A 14,446-nucleotide genomic window follows, 5' to 3' on the forward strand; every position below is an offset into this window, starting at 1 on the left:
TGGAATTGGATTTAATTTTTTCTTCATATGAGCTCTACCGCTTAATACTATGTGACTCTAGATAATTTATCAAGCCAATCTGAGCTCAGTTTCCTTATCTGTAAAGTGAGATTAATAACAGTATCTACCATATAGGGGTATTATGAGAATTAAAGAAGATAATGAGATAAAATGCTCAGCACAGTTGCTGGCCCATATTAAGTGGACATTATATTCAGGCATTTTCCAGAAGCTGAAGATGATTCTTTACCAGCTTGAGGCTTTCCAGAACCCACAAAAATCAAGCCACATATAAGTACTTCCTATATTTCCTGTGTGTAAGACTGGCCCTGAGATGCCAAGACAAATTACGCTTCTTGATTTAGAAATGGCCAAGACATTATATACTTCTGTTCTATTCTACATATATTTACCAAACTTATGCCTCTTGTAGATTACAGCCAAATATAAGATACAACCAATGAATGCAGGGCTGAATATAGACAATGTAGCCCAAAAGTCAAGAGTCAGGGACTGAGGGAAGAAATGGGAACTAAGAAGCAAAGGAAAGAATGAAGTCTGAGGGACCAGAAATTTGACTGTGAACAGGGATACCCAAATCTCCTTCATATGGGGGTAGCAATGGTTTGTTGTATTGCCTTAGAAGAACCAGATCAGTGCAGACCCTTCTTGCCCTCTATAAGCATAATATAGTCAGATGGCAGGTACATATATGCAAAGCAAGATGGACAGTGTATAGTGACAAACTCAGATCCTTCAAGTTAAACGTATTTGAGAATCTAGAGAGCAGGAGGGAATGTTGGAAACTGGGCTCCTCGTCTAAATTCATTCAAAATGATTGTTAAAAAAATTAAGAAACATATGTTCTAATGAAATAACACATTCTAAGAGCCAGATTCTGCTAACAGGCTGCCAGTCTGCTACCACATCCACATGCAATAACTCATTTGTTCTTACTACCATCATGGCATCCATATAAAATCTTGGGAATCACCTGCCCAGGGAGTATTTCTTCATGCACTATTATCTTGGCGGGTGAATGAGAAGACACTACACTTAACTTAGGAAACTTCTTGGGTGCTTAGACAATTGCATTTACCTAAAGACATACCCATATAGAAAATTTAGAGAGAGGAAAATATGGAAAAATGTCTTGCCAAATATAATGATGGCCTTTTCTCATGAGCCAACTGCCTATCACTTGGTGGATTCTGTAGTGCTCTGTAGTGACCCCCGTATGAAGGCCTAAGGGCAGAACTAAGTAGGACTCCCATAACAAAGTACCACAGACTGGTTGGCTTAAAACCTCAGAAATCTATTCTCTCACAGTTCTGAAAGCTACAAGTCTGAAATCAAGCCATGCTCTCTCTGAAGGTTCTAGAGGAGTGTCTTTTCCATGCCTTTTTGTTAGTTCCAGTGGTGCTGGGCAAAGATGCCTCACTCCAATCTCTGCCTTCATGGTCACATGGTGTTCTCTCTTCACCTGTCTGTGTCTCTTCTTTTTTTCTTTCTTTTTTTTTTTTTATAAGAACAGCAGTCTTATTGGATTAGAGCCCACCTTGGTCCAATATGATCTCATCTTAACTTAATTTGATCTGCAGAAGCCCTATTTCTAGAAGATGTCATATTCACAGGTGCCAGGCGTCAGGACTTCAACATACACTTTTGGAGAACACCCTTCAGTCCACAGTGAAGGAGGCTGAAGGTGTGTTCATTTATGTTCGGCTTCCCTGGTGAATATAAATCTAATGCTGCTGAGAGTAATAACAAAGTATAGACTTCACTACTTTCCTTCATTTCTAGAGAAAAAGGCAGATAAGTAGAGCACTTAAAAGCATAATTCTGCTCTGATTATTCTCTTAAAAATCTGTCTAAGGCTCTGCATTTCCCTCAGGATAAAGTTCAGACTGCTCACGATGGCAGACAGACCTGGTTTTCTGCAATACGTCTCTGCCTCGCCTCTGGCTCATCTCTTTCCTGGCACGTTCTACACCCCAGCCACATGTAACTGATGTATTTATACTTCAAATGTTCTGAATCCCTCCTAATCCATTTCTTTCCACACACCATTCTATGTATCTGGATTGCTCTCCATCCCTCCCCATTTTCCTCTTTATCTTTGGCTAGAATCAACATATCTTTCATTTCTCAGTTTAGAAGGTATTTTCCTTTGTGGAGTTGTTTGCCCTGCTTATGTGCTCTGTCATCTTTGGAATAACATCATCACACAATATTCAGATTCTCTGTTTTCCACCTCAGCTTATACACTCCCAAATGTTAGATGTTTAGTTTTATTTAGAATTGTATTTCCAGGGCTTAACATAGTGCTTGGCACAGAATGGACATGCAATTTCTTCTTCTTTCTCTCCTTCTTCTCTGTCTCCTCTTCCTTCCCCCATCTCTTTTTTTAAGGAAGGAGAAATAGGTGAGAAGGAGATAGTGAAGGAGGAAGAAGCATTAGAGGAGAATAAACAGGGTCATATCTAAACATCCGCACTTTTACTAAATAGGATCAAACTAGTCTACCCATTCCATTTGCTAAAAACATCCAACAAATAATGAGCTGGCAATTTCTAGGTTTTTTTCAGGGATCATGGATAAATGTATAAAATCTTTTAATAAATTATCTTGATCATTGAGACCAGTAGAGTTTTGTAGTTAAAAACAAGGAATCAGTTTGCCTGGTTCAAATACCAGCTCTGCTACTTAGTATCCAAGTGACTGAGTAATTCACATACTTCTCCACACCTCCTTTTTCTCATCTGTAAATAAGGGATGATAACAGTACCTAACTCATAAAGTTGATGTGAGGATATAGTGAGTTAATATATGTAGAATGCTCTGTACCTCGACTAATGCATATTAAATAGTACATGTTACATAGTGTTAACTATTATTTTCAACATTTTCTTATTCAGTTTTTCCATCTAGATTAACCAGACATGTTAACCAATAATAGTTTAAATATTAAAATGAGTATTTTTATCCACCTTCCAAATTAAATGGTCAATTATTATATTTCAGTTTTCCATTAAATATACTACTATGGTCATTCTGATACAAATTCAAAGGACACTATGTGAGAAGGGAATTTGTAGAAATTCTACATTGGTTAGTTTAAGGCAAAAATTATACAAATAAAAAAATTGTGTTGTTTTGTGAACTGAATCATTTTTAAAATCTTGTTACTATTTCTCTCCACTTCAAAAGAGATGTGTAAGACCACTGAGTGTCATTAAAGTATTTTCCATAAGGGGGCAGTAGTACATTTCCATATCAATAGAAGGTTTTCAACTATTTTCATTCACATTATTTCCAGTAAATTGACAGTAATAATTGGTGCTTTGGAAGGCATATGTTTATGTTAAAATCTTGTTTTTACGCCTTAAAGCTTTCTTTTTTATACCTCTATTACCATGTAAATTAAAAAAAAATTTATAGAAATAAAACCTTTATAAGAATATAAAAAGACCAACATAATTGATTCTTCAAAACAAAATACAGATAAACAATCATTAAAAATCTTGTTTCCAGTTTTTTAAGGAACCTCCATACTGCTCTCCATAGTGGCTGTAGCAATTTACATTCCCACCAACAGTGCAAGAGGGTTCCCTTTTCTCCACAGCCTCTCCAGCATTTATTGTTTGTAGATTTTTTGATGATGGCCATTCTGACTAGCGTGAGATGAAACTATCATAGGACACAGCAATCCCACTACTGGGCATATACCCTGAGAAAACCGTAATTCAAAAAGAGTCATGTACCACAATGTTCAATGAAGCTCTATTTGCACTAGTCAGGACATGGAAACAACCTAAGTGTCCATTGACAGATGAATGGATAAAGAAGATGCGGCACATATATACAATGGAATATTAGCCATAAAAAGAAATGAAATTGAATTATTTGTAGTGAGGTGGATGGACTTAGAGTCTGTCATACAGAGTGAAGTAAGTCAGAAAGAGAAAAACAAATACCATATGCTAAAACATATATATGGAATCTTAAAAAAAAAAATGGTTCTGAAGAACCTAGGGGCAGGACAGGAATAAAGACACAGACATAGAGAATGGACTCGAGGAAGAGGACACAGGGAGTGGGAAGGGTAAGCTGGGGTGAAGTGAGAGAGTGGCATGGACATATATACACTACCAAATGTAAAATAGATAGCTAGTGGGAAGCAGCCACATAACACAAGGAGATCAGCTCCGTGCTTTGTGACCACTTTGTGACCACCTAGAGGGGTGGGGTAGGGAGGGTGGGAGGGAGATACAAAAGGGAGGAGATATGGGGATGTATGTATATGTATAGCTGATTCACTTTTTTATACAGCAGCAACTAACACACCATTGTAAAGCAATTATACTCCAATAAAGATGTTAAAAAAAAATCTTGTTTTCCTAAATTAAAGCAATTATCAAGAAAATTATATATTGATAGTCCAGTAACAATTTTGGACTTTAGTAAAATATTTTTCTTTTATTAAAATAACAACAGTTAAAATATATTAGCCAATTTTTCCATCATTGTTTAGACATTTTTTACATGTGTGTGTATTAGTGTGTGTAGAATTCCATGAATTACTTAAGAAAATAAATAGTACTTTTTTGAAATAGTCTACTAACATAAATTTACTCACATTTCGTATAATCTGCTCACAAGTATGCAATATTTTTCAGTGCTGTAAGTTTATAATTTTTAAAAAATCTTCAGGTAGTTAATGATTTGGGGGATACATAAATTCTTGAAGAACATAAATCTGAAGAGTGCTAATGACAATATTAACATGAAGAGTCAAAGTATATTTCTACAAAATACTTTAAAGTTATTATTAATAAATACATTAAGTAATTAACTGCAGTAAAGAAGACTGGCACCATCTTAACCAAATGATGACAGTCAATATCACCAGTAATACAGCAATTATCTATGGTGTACTTTCCAATACAATGTATTGAGAAGAACACAGTTAATGTAAAACATTCTATGAAGTAACTAATCTATTCTTTAAACCTATTAAAGACAAGAAGAAGCTGAGGACCTGTTCTAGATTAAAAAATGCTAATGAAACATATCAATCAAGTGTGTCATAAAGTTCTGTATTGGATCTTAGTCTTTTACAGCATATCATTAGGTCAATCAGTGAAATTTGAATGAGGTTTGTGGATTAGATAGTAATATTTAATCAATATTTGATCAACGGTAATTTCCTGATTGTGATCATTTTCCTGGGGTTATGAAAGCAAGTGTCCTAATCTGGAAAAAGGGTACATGGGAGCTCTTAATACTATCCAATGACTTTTATGTATGTTTGAAATTATTTTAAAATCAAAAGTGAAAAAAAAAAAAAAAACCCACTAGGGAAGAGTGTACCAGGGAGAGAAAACAGTAAAAGCTAAGGCACTAAAACAGAGAAGGGGGCCAGAGACAGAACGGCTGTGTGGCTTAGCACAGTGAGGGAAGGGGTGTGGTATGCACCACATGAGGCTTGAAAAGGAGGCAGGAGCTGTATGTTGCAGGGCTTCACTGTCCAAAGGCATTTAATTTTTATTGTGAAAGAAAGAAAAAGTCCTGAAAGTTGTAAAACAGGTAATTGACATGACCTGATTTATGTTTTAAAAACTACACTGTGTGTTCTGAGTGTAGATTGGATTGGTGGTGGTGAGGAAATGCGGAAGCAGGAGTGAAGAGGCAGTTTCCTGGGAGAAACTGACTGCTTAGCCCATGCGACTTTGATGTAGATGAAAAGTAGATAGATTTGGTATGTATTTTGGAGTCAGGACCTACAGCTATAGGCTGATGGATTGAATGAAGGGATTAAGGATGACTCATGTTCTCTGTAAAATCAGGGAGCATATAAATTATGCTCTTTGGTATGTTCCAAAGTACATGCGTAGCATAGGGTCTGGCATACATGATATATTCAATGTATATTGTATATATATTGATTGATAATTTTTATATCATTTGAAAATTATTAGAAAAGTGGACATAATTACAGAATAAAGCTTCCATAATGAATGCTTTAATGAGGAAATTATGCAGGCTTGTACCTTGAAGCATTTTTAAGTGATAATGTGTGCTATCGATGTGATTACTGCTATTATTCTATCACATTATAGATAATTTGATAATAATTCCATAGTGATTCAGAACCCCCATTCCTTGGCTGCTACCTGATGGTTCATAGAATTACAGTATTGTAGCACTAAAAGTAATTTCAGAAGTGACTATTAGACAACATTGTAGCATTAAAAGTAATTTTAGAAGTGACTACTAGACTCCTAAAGAAATACGCTATTTCAGTATTTTCTGACAAACGTTCATCTAATCCTTCTCTAAGGATCCGTGGGCCTAGGAAATCTTTGCGTTAGTTTCAAAGACAGATCAACAAATATTGATCTCTGCTTCCTTCTCTTTCGTTTCTTCTTTCTGCTTCATCCTTCTCCATCATGCCATTTATGAAGAAAAAAGTATGGGATAGGATGGTGTATTATTCAGAGGTGATGCTCATTAGTGTGAGACAGCAAAGGCATTTAAATGGGTAACTAGAGGCTTTCCAAACCATTGCAAGGGCAGAGGATGTGACGGTCAGTAAAGACACCCTCAGGAAATGGAAAAGTGAAGGATCAGGGAGATCAACACAAGTGACCTTAGCTGCTTGCAGTATCAGTGGGTTCTTTTCGGGATGGCTCAGGAAAGCCTTGGGAAGCTTCCAGTAATGATCTTAAAGGCATAGAGCACTGAAATGAATACACTCAGGAGAAATTCCAGTGGCTGCCGACAACACCCTTCATCTGCTGCTTGACTGCTCGTGCCCACATATCTGTCTGCAGCTGCTGTGGGATACTCACTTCTCCTCCTGTCCTTCACCTCCCACATGGTGAGTGAGTCTGGGAAAAATGGTTTTTAGTTTTCTTCCCCTGCAGTCTTGGAGAGAGGTTTGAAGGACAGGGATGGTACTGAGAACTAGCAAATCATATCTATCACGGGTAGATGGATGTTTTTCTTTCTTTGAGCTCAGTACCCAAATGAACGGTTTGTTATTTCTCTGCACCTGCTATTAAAGTCAGTTGCTATTTACTTCTCCAGAATTCCTTATATCAGTATAATGAAACGTAAAGTGAGGAATTTGGGAATCTCTAATCAGGATTACCCAGAAGATTTTTATCAAGATGGCAAAGTTAACTAGGTCAATTTTGTTATGCTTCAGTATACATTTATGGGGAACAAACAATGGAATTTCAAATCCAAAGTCATTAATATATTTGATAATTTAGTTCAGAAACAGCACTTGGTTTAAAGACAATTTACATAATTAACCAGGTAGATGAATTTTATTCAGTTGCCAAATATGTATGGAGCACTTAAATGTGTCAGAAACTCTATTAGGTTTGGGGGGGGGGCACAAAAATTAAGTCAATGATCTTAATCCACTGCGCATTCCACTGCCCTTTGCTTACTGTCAGGATCTGAGCTACTTGAAGTTCTTTACCTGTTAGTGATCTAAAGGTTTGTTCCTAAGGGGTCTAAATCATGTGTGGACCTGCCTCGTTTATCTGTCTGTTTGCCGACTTGTTTGTTCATATGTTTCTTTTGCCCTAATTTTCCATTAACTTTGCTGATTGGGATGGAAGTAATGAGCATCCCAGAGGTTCCCGATGTGTAGCAACAACCACAGTTTATCCTTGTTAATTAGGATTTATCACCCCCCACCAGGATACTATCCCATTTGCCTTTTTTTTAAAAATATTTATTTATTTATTTTTGGCTGCATTGGGTCTTCGCTGCTGTGCGAGGGCTTTTCTCTAGTCGCAGCGAGCGGGGGCCACTCTTTGTTGGCGCTGCGCAGGGCTTCTCACCGCGGCGCCTTCTCTTGTTGCGGAGCACAGGCTCTAGGCACGTGGGCTTCAGCAGTTGTGGCACGTGGGCTCAGCAGCTGTGGTCCATGGGCTCCAGAGCACAGGCTCAGCGGCCATGGCTCACGAGCTTAGTTGCTCCGTCGCATGTGGGATCTTCCCGGACCAGGGATCGAACCCGTGTCCCCCGCATTGGCAGGTGGATTCTTAACCACTGCGCCACCAGGGAAGCCCCTCCCATTTGCCTCTTGTTTGAGTGGCATGAGGAATGCAAAATGGCCCAGTGCAAACTAGAAAGGTACAGTCTCAGCTTCCGGTACTATGAAAGCAGGGGTGTTCTAGAGCAGGCACATGTGGGCTCCTGAGAACTACGTGGTTCATTTCTCAGCTCTGCATCTGTGACATCACCTTGGAAGCTGGAAATCAGCCTTTGGAAGCATGTACAGCACAAAAATCAGCAAATGCTGCAAGTCAGGGCCTGACATCAACTATGACTTCATGGCTTATTACAAAAACAAGCGCTGTAGCAGTTATGCATGTTTTCCTAAGCATGTTGTGTGTGTGTGTGTGTGTGTGTGTGTGTGTGTGTGTCTACCAATTACTTTCTCCCACTTCTAAAATGGACTGCCACACTGCAACTTCTTTGCTGATTATGGCCTAAAGTATCAGGACCATTTCCTCCCCAGGATAATGCTACAATATTTTCAACAGAAATGTTGACATGCAAAAGGTCAGACTTTACTGTGCTGCATTTGTCCATTAAAGGCTACGAGTTAATACGGCTTTACTGAGAAATCAGGGTTAACTAGGAAACTTAACCATGAAAGCATAGAAGAAAAAATACAAAAACTGCACACCGAGTATAGTTTCTTCTAGTTCAGTGTGGAAAAATCAGAGATAGCACCATTTTCTGGGCTAAAACACAATTAATTTTTTTATTACATAATTTTAAAACATACACAAAAAAGAGAGAAAGATATAATAAATCCTCATGTATTTCATTCACCCAACTTGAATAATTTTAAAGGACTGGCCAATCTTGTTTAATCTATTTCACAGCTATTTTTTTTTCTGGAGTATTTTAAAGCAAATCTCAGACAGCGTATAATTTTAATTTGGTCCTTTTAAAATAAACAGAGGTTACATAGAGGCAGAGACGAATCCACAGTGCCTCTTACTATTTACCCTCAAACAGTATTAAACACATTTAGGTTCTATCCCCATAGGTTTCATCCCTTAGTCCTAATTAAAATGACTCCTTTTCTTTTCTAAAACTCTGAGCTGTTCTGAATGTCCCCAGAGGGTTTTGCTTACAATGGGTGACTTGCAAAGGGGAGAGGGATTCTGGCCATTTTTATTACTTCTTCTTGGGCAGAAACAATGAGTAGTGATAAAAGGCAATCGTAATTCTATCACTTCATTGAGATGGATTCAATGAACATGTGGTCCCTCTCTATTCTCTAAGAACAACATTAGAATAGCAAGGAATCATTACATGTTGCTTGTATTATGGTTAATTTATCTCCCCCCTTCCCGCCCCCCCCGAAGTTCACACAGATATTAAAGTCAATTGTTAATAATCAGACGTTCCTAATCTCACCTCTACCCTGTGAGTATAAGAGAAAAATGTCTTTTTATGATGAGTATTAGGGAAACTTTCATGCTATTATAAACTATTTAACCAAGAGATTTTCAGAAGAATCCAATTTCCCATGGCCAGACTCCCGGAAGCTAGTCGTGCTCCCCTACGTCAAACCCTGTTGCTTTCTCCATCTCCTGAGAGATTCTCCTTTTTAGGGTCCATTCCCTCCAGCCCCCTCTTAGAAAACTCCACTCAAAACTGTAGATTCCAGTCTTATTCTAGAATCAGTTCTTCCCCTCCACTAGTGCAATCTGGGGGACTCAATAAAAGAACCTGAGTAAATATCATGGGTCTGTTTTTCTGTTTAAAACAACCTATGAATAGCAAGTGTAGAAGAAGAGGCTTTAACAGAACTGTTGTGGGTGAGACATGGGAATTTAGGTATAGCTCACAGGTCTGGGTCAGATTTTGGTACTCCAATTTTCAGTATCCTCTGAGGACTCTCTACTAGGATGGACTGGAGATGGGTAGTTGTTAGTGGAAATTTTGTGTAAAATGTTTACATGCACATATACCTTGACAAATAATAATTCAGAGGGAGTGTGGTCCAGATTCACATTAAACACACTTTATTCTCTCTAGGCTACTTCGCCTATCCTGTAGATACCAAAGTGTTATCAGTCACGCCTACGATCCTCTTCCCAATTCCAAAACCATATTCAGAGGGCTATGGGCCAATGAAAAATAGTGCTAATTGCTGTGCATTTTCCAAGCATCTGTCTTTTGTGGGTATCTGCTTCCACAAAAAGTCCTTTTGGAAGAAAAAAATATGTTTACTTACCTTAGATTAGACAGAAGCAAATGGATGTCAGTGAACAGGGTAAAAGAAGGAGTTATTATCCTTCTGTCCATCAGAATCAATTCTCTGGTGGGTCAAGAATGAGGGAAGGGAGAAGCATGGTGTCTCAGTTACATATTCACTGCTTGATCCTCATTTCCCCATCTTGTTGTGGACCAAAGGAGACTTTCTGTTTGAGGGAAATATGAGAGATTTGTTCCCAGTGTTAAAATTAGATGTGTAATGATATGATAAATGCTAATTTCTAAAGATAAAAGTCTTTAATAAATATTAATTTATGCCTTTAAATAATAGTATTCAAGCTTTACTGTGATTAAAATGACTTAGGAAGCTTATTTAAATTACTACTTTCTAGTTCTCAGATATTCTGATTTAATAAGTCTGGGAAGGACTCAGCGATTGACATTATTTTTAATGGATATTTTTGCAGATCTGGATACAAAAGATCTGCATCATTTACTATGAGAAATATGCTACCATCAGGTGTAAATATATGAAGCAAACAGTGTAGTGAATAGATGTCATATTCCACTAACTCAGATGCACAAATTATTTCAAACTTTAACAAATGCTCTTAGCTCCAGCACACTGTGAAACACCTGTGTCGAAACAATCTGACTCCCTTAGATCCACCACACAGGCTTTCTTTTATTCTCTCCCCTTGCAAAGACACTTTCTCTGCTTTCTTTCTCCTCAAGCCCTCAATCTCTATACCCTCCATGAACTAAAATTTCTGTGTGAAAGAAGGGTAGGATAGCAGGGCTGCAAGGAACTTTTGCTTTGCTTTTGAGCCCAAAGTCATGACTTAATAAAAAGAAATTAACAAGAATGAAAATGCACAAATTATCAACACAATATATTATCATGCTACTGAGTAAATCTACTGGTATTGATATCTTTGATCATTATAACAATATTCATTCCACTTATAATTCCCATTTGGTATATTTTTGAAATATTATTTTTTCTAATTTTGAAAGTAATTTATATACAGTATATAAACTTGGAAAATACTGAAAAATTATAAAAGTAAATAAAATCACCCATAATACCACAAACCAGAAAATAATCTGGAAAAGTTTTTAATAAACTTTTTCTCAACAACCCTAAAATCTCTACAGCAATCACTTTATTCCTTTATTTACAACCCTAAAATCTCTACAGCAATCACTTTATTCCTTTATTTACAACCCTAATATCTCTACAGCAATCACTTTATTCCTTTATTTCCCAAGCAATCGCATAGGAAAGACCAGTAAGAATGAACATGACATAATGGAGTGTGGAATATAATAATAGCCGAGACATTTACTTGAGGTTTTCTTCTTGCCTGAAATGATCCTGTTTACCACAGGACATTGGTATGGATGCCCAGTTGCACTTAGTGGTCAATATGGTTGATCTCTGAGACAATAAAATGCTTAAAGCAAGTTAGATTTAATAATTTATAGAAAAAAGTGTGATTTATCTAAATCTCCGACTAGTAACAGCACTTAAATACAATACTGGTATACTTTTAGCCAATCCTTACCTATTACCTGTTTTTGTTTTTGTTGTTGATTGGTTTGTTTATAGTTTCCTTAACATGGTCCTTTATATTTGTATCTGTTGGCATTGATCTTAAATCCTTGTATCTAGACTAGCCCCATCCAAGTCTGTTGAGGTCTTTAAAATTTTTTTCACTTCTAGAACTCTCTCCACTGAGTCAGAATCTCCAGGGATTAACCTCTGAATTCTTTATTTTTATTAAATAACACGAGTAACTCTAGTGTGTGGCCAAGTTTGGGAATGATTGAAATAGGACAAAAAGATGAGGGTGTCCCTAAAAAGTTGTTTTCCTTTAAAAATAGTTTTCAAAATATTTGAACTTCTTTCCAGAATTTTGTTCCCCAGATGACAGCCTTTTGATTGTAATTGACTCAAACTGATATATTTTTACTCTTGCAGTGGCTCCATTTTGAGGAAAGATTTGATATTACTGTTTAGATTTGCTAAAAATAAGTCATCTTTAATTAGTCTCTTATCTCTCCAATTTCCAGGCAACTCAAGAAAACAGATATAACCCATATTTTTCTTTTACCAAGATAATTCAGTAAAAGTTTTTTTTTTGCCTGAATTATCCAAACTACCTTAATAGCATATTGAAAACTGCATATTTTTTCTAATTTATGCTATCATGACTGTGTCTTAGACGTTCTGATGGTTTTAGTTAAAATAAGGGTAATTTAATTTAACTATAATGAACAATTTCTGTAGTATTAAAAATGGAATAGTGGCATTTCCTTTTGAATCCTCAGTACGCCAATAGATCATATTACAGATATCATGCCTTCTCTCATCCTTCCATGCCTTCTATACCACTGGATCTTTAGAAGATGTGGAAAGAACCAGAGAAGGGAGTTATTTCAGAAATGTGTACATTTAGATGGAAGATTTGTTAATAAATGGTTTTCTGAGAAGCAATCAAACTTCTGTCCTTCTGAATTCACAGAATTATAGTGTAGCTGAAATGAAATATTGTACATGAAATCTATGAATTGTTTTCCAATAACACTTTTTATATGCGGTACATTTTATCTGACAAAGTTTTAAGTCAAGTTTAGATTTAGAAGACACAGGCTAGTTGTTAAAATTTGTGACAGTGTTTTGATGTTCCTTGCAAAGTATTACTTACTTTGCTGTCCTGAACAAATGACTTGTTTTGCTGATTTGTGGCTCAATTAATGATCTTTCATCATTAGAGGTGACCCTACCAAAGGCTGATATTCTTTAGTGTACCATACAGAATTGGACTAAATATCACTTAACAAATCAGCTTTGCCCTTTTCCAAATGAAGTTTTCCCCATGTCATAAAGCATGGACCCTTAATGATGGAAACACATCTAGCTTCAAAATTAGATATTAAATAGACTACCCGGTTTTTCAACTGACTGCCAGTGCAGAAAAAAAGATATGAGTCATTGGGAATGGCTTCAATTCATTGTCAACAACAGCTGATATTGCAGGTTCCTATTTCTGCAATATATTCACTTTCAGATGTGATGTTCAAATAGAATTATAAATCTTCTTTGCCATGAACCTAAAGAGAAAAATATCCTTTGATGTATTTATTTGTTCCTTGGTGGTGGTTTTGGAGTTCATGAGATATTACTCTTACAGCTGTGGAAATTATGTGGGCATAATTATATATGGTTTTGAAGTTTATTATTTCTGTTGGATATGTTATTGCATTTAACACATATATGTATACACATATATATGAAGAAGGGACCTTAAATACTTTTGATTTATTTTTTAATTAAAAATATTTTATTTCATCTATAGGCTATTATTTACTCTTAAAAACTTACATAAAGAAATTCTGAGCCCATAGCTTTAATACTCATGTCCACTTATTAAAAGCAAAGAGAGAGAGAAAAAAACAAACTGAAAAAGAAAACATATTGTTTACCAGACCCTGAAAATGTACCCCATAAATTTTTCGTATGAATGTGATCATTTTCTAATTTCACACATTCAGAAGAGCCTACTCATACTTTCAAGCTGAGAGAAAAGAAATTTTCAATTTCAAGAATACTTCTGAAAAACTTTATAAAAAATGTTTAACCAATGAATTAACGAATACTTATATTATTATGATATCAAATTACATATAATTAGCATCATGGATTTCTGGCCACATACACTATTTTACAAATTGTTTCCAGGTTATAAAAATACTGTGAGCAGAACAGATTTACACAGGAAGTCCCATGAAGAGTTCCTCTTGGGGGGAAGATTATTCTATTTCGTTGGGCTATGCTTACTTCCCTCTAAGAAACAGGTCTGAAGTACTTGGGCATATCTACACAGACTAGGTATAAAAGAATAGAGAATTAAGGCAACGATGTGGAGATATGTGTCTCAAACTTGGATGTGCATACATATCTCTTGAGTTTGTTAAAACACAGATTCTGATTCCACAGTTCTCTGATGAGGTCTGAGATTGTACATTTGTAACAAGCTCCCAGATAACACTCACATTGCTCAGACCACACACCAAGTACATGTAGAGCACTGGATTCTATGCCTGACTGCCCATCGAAGTTACCTCGGGGAGATTCTACACCAAAAGAGAGGCCTGTGCCATCACACAGATCTGAATC

General features: G+C 36.4%; 1 long non-coding RNA gene across 2 annotated transcripts in view; it reads right to left on the minus strand.

Annotated features, from left to right (window-relative positions):
• Window positions 1-10,004: 10,004 nt before the first annotated feature.
• The window catches only part of LOC307194888, an 81,800-nt gene continuing 77,358 nt past the window's right edge, over window positions 10,005-14,446 (minus strand). For both annotated transcript variants that reach the window (XR_013830649.1, XR_013830650.1), the window contains one exon: window positions 10,005-10,469. This is a non-coding gene — a long non-coding RNA (uncharacterized lncRNA). The remainder of the gene's footprint in view (window positions 10,470-14,446) is intronic.

The sequence above is a fragment of the Stenella coeruleoalba genome, assembly GCF_951394435.1.
Source record: "Stenella coeruleoalba genome assembly, chromosome: 11".
Taxonomy (NCBI): Eukaryota; Metazoa; Chordata; class Mammalia; order Artiodactyla; family Delphinidae; genus Stenella; species Stenella coeruleoalba.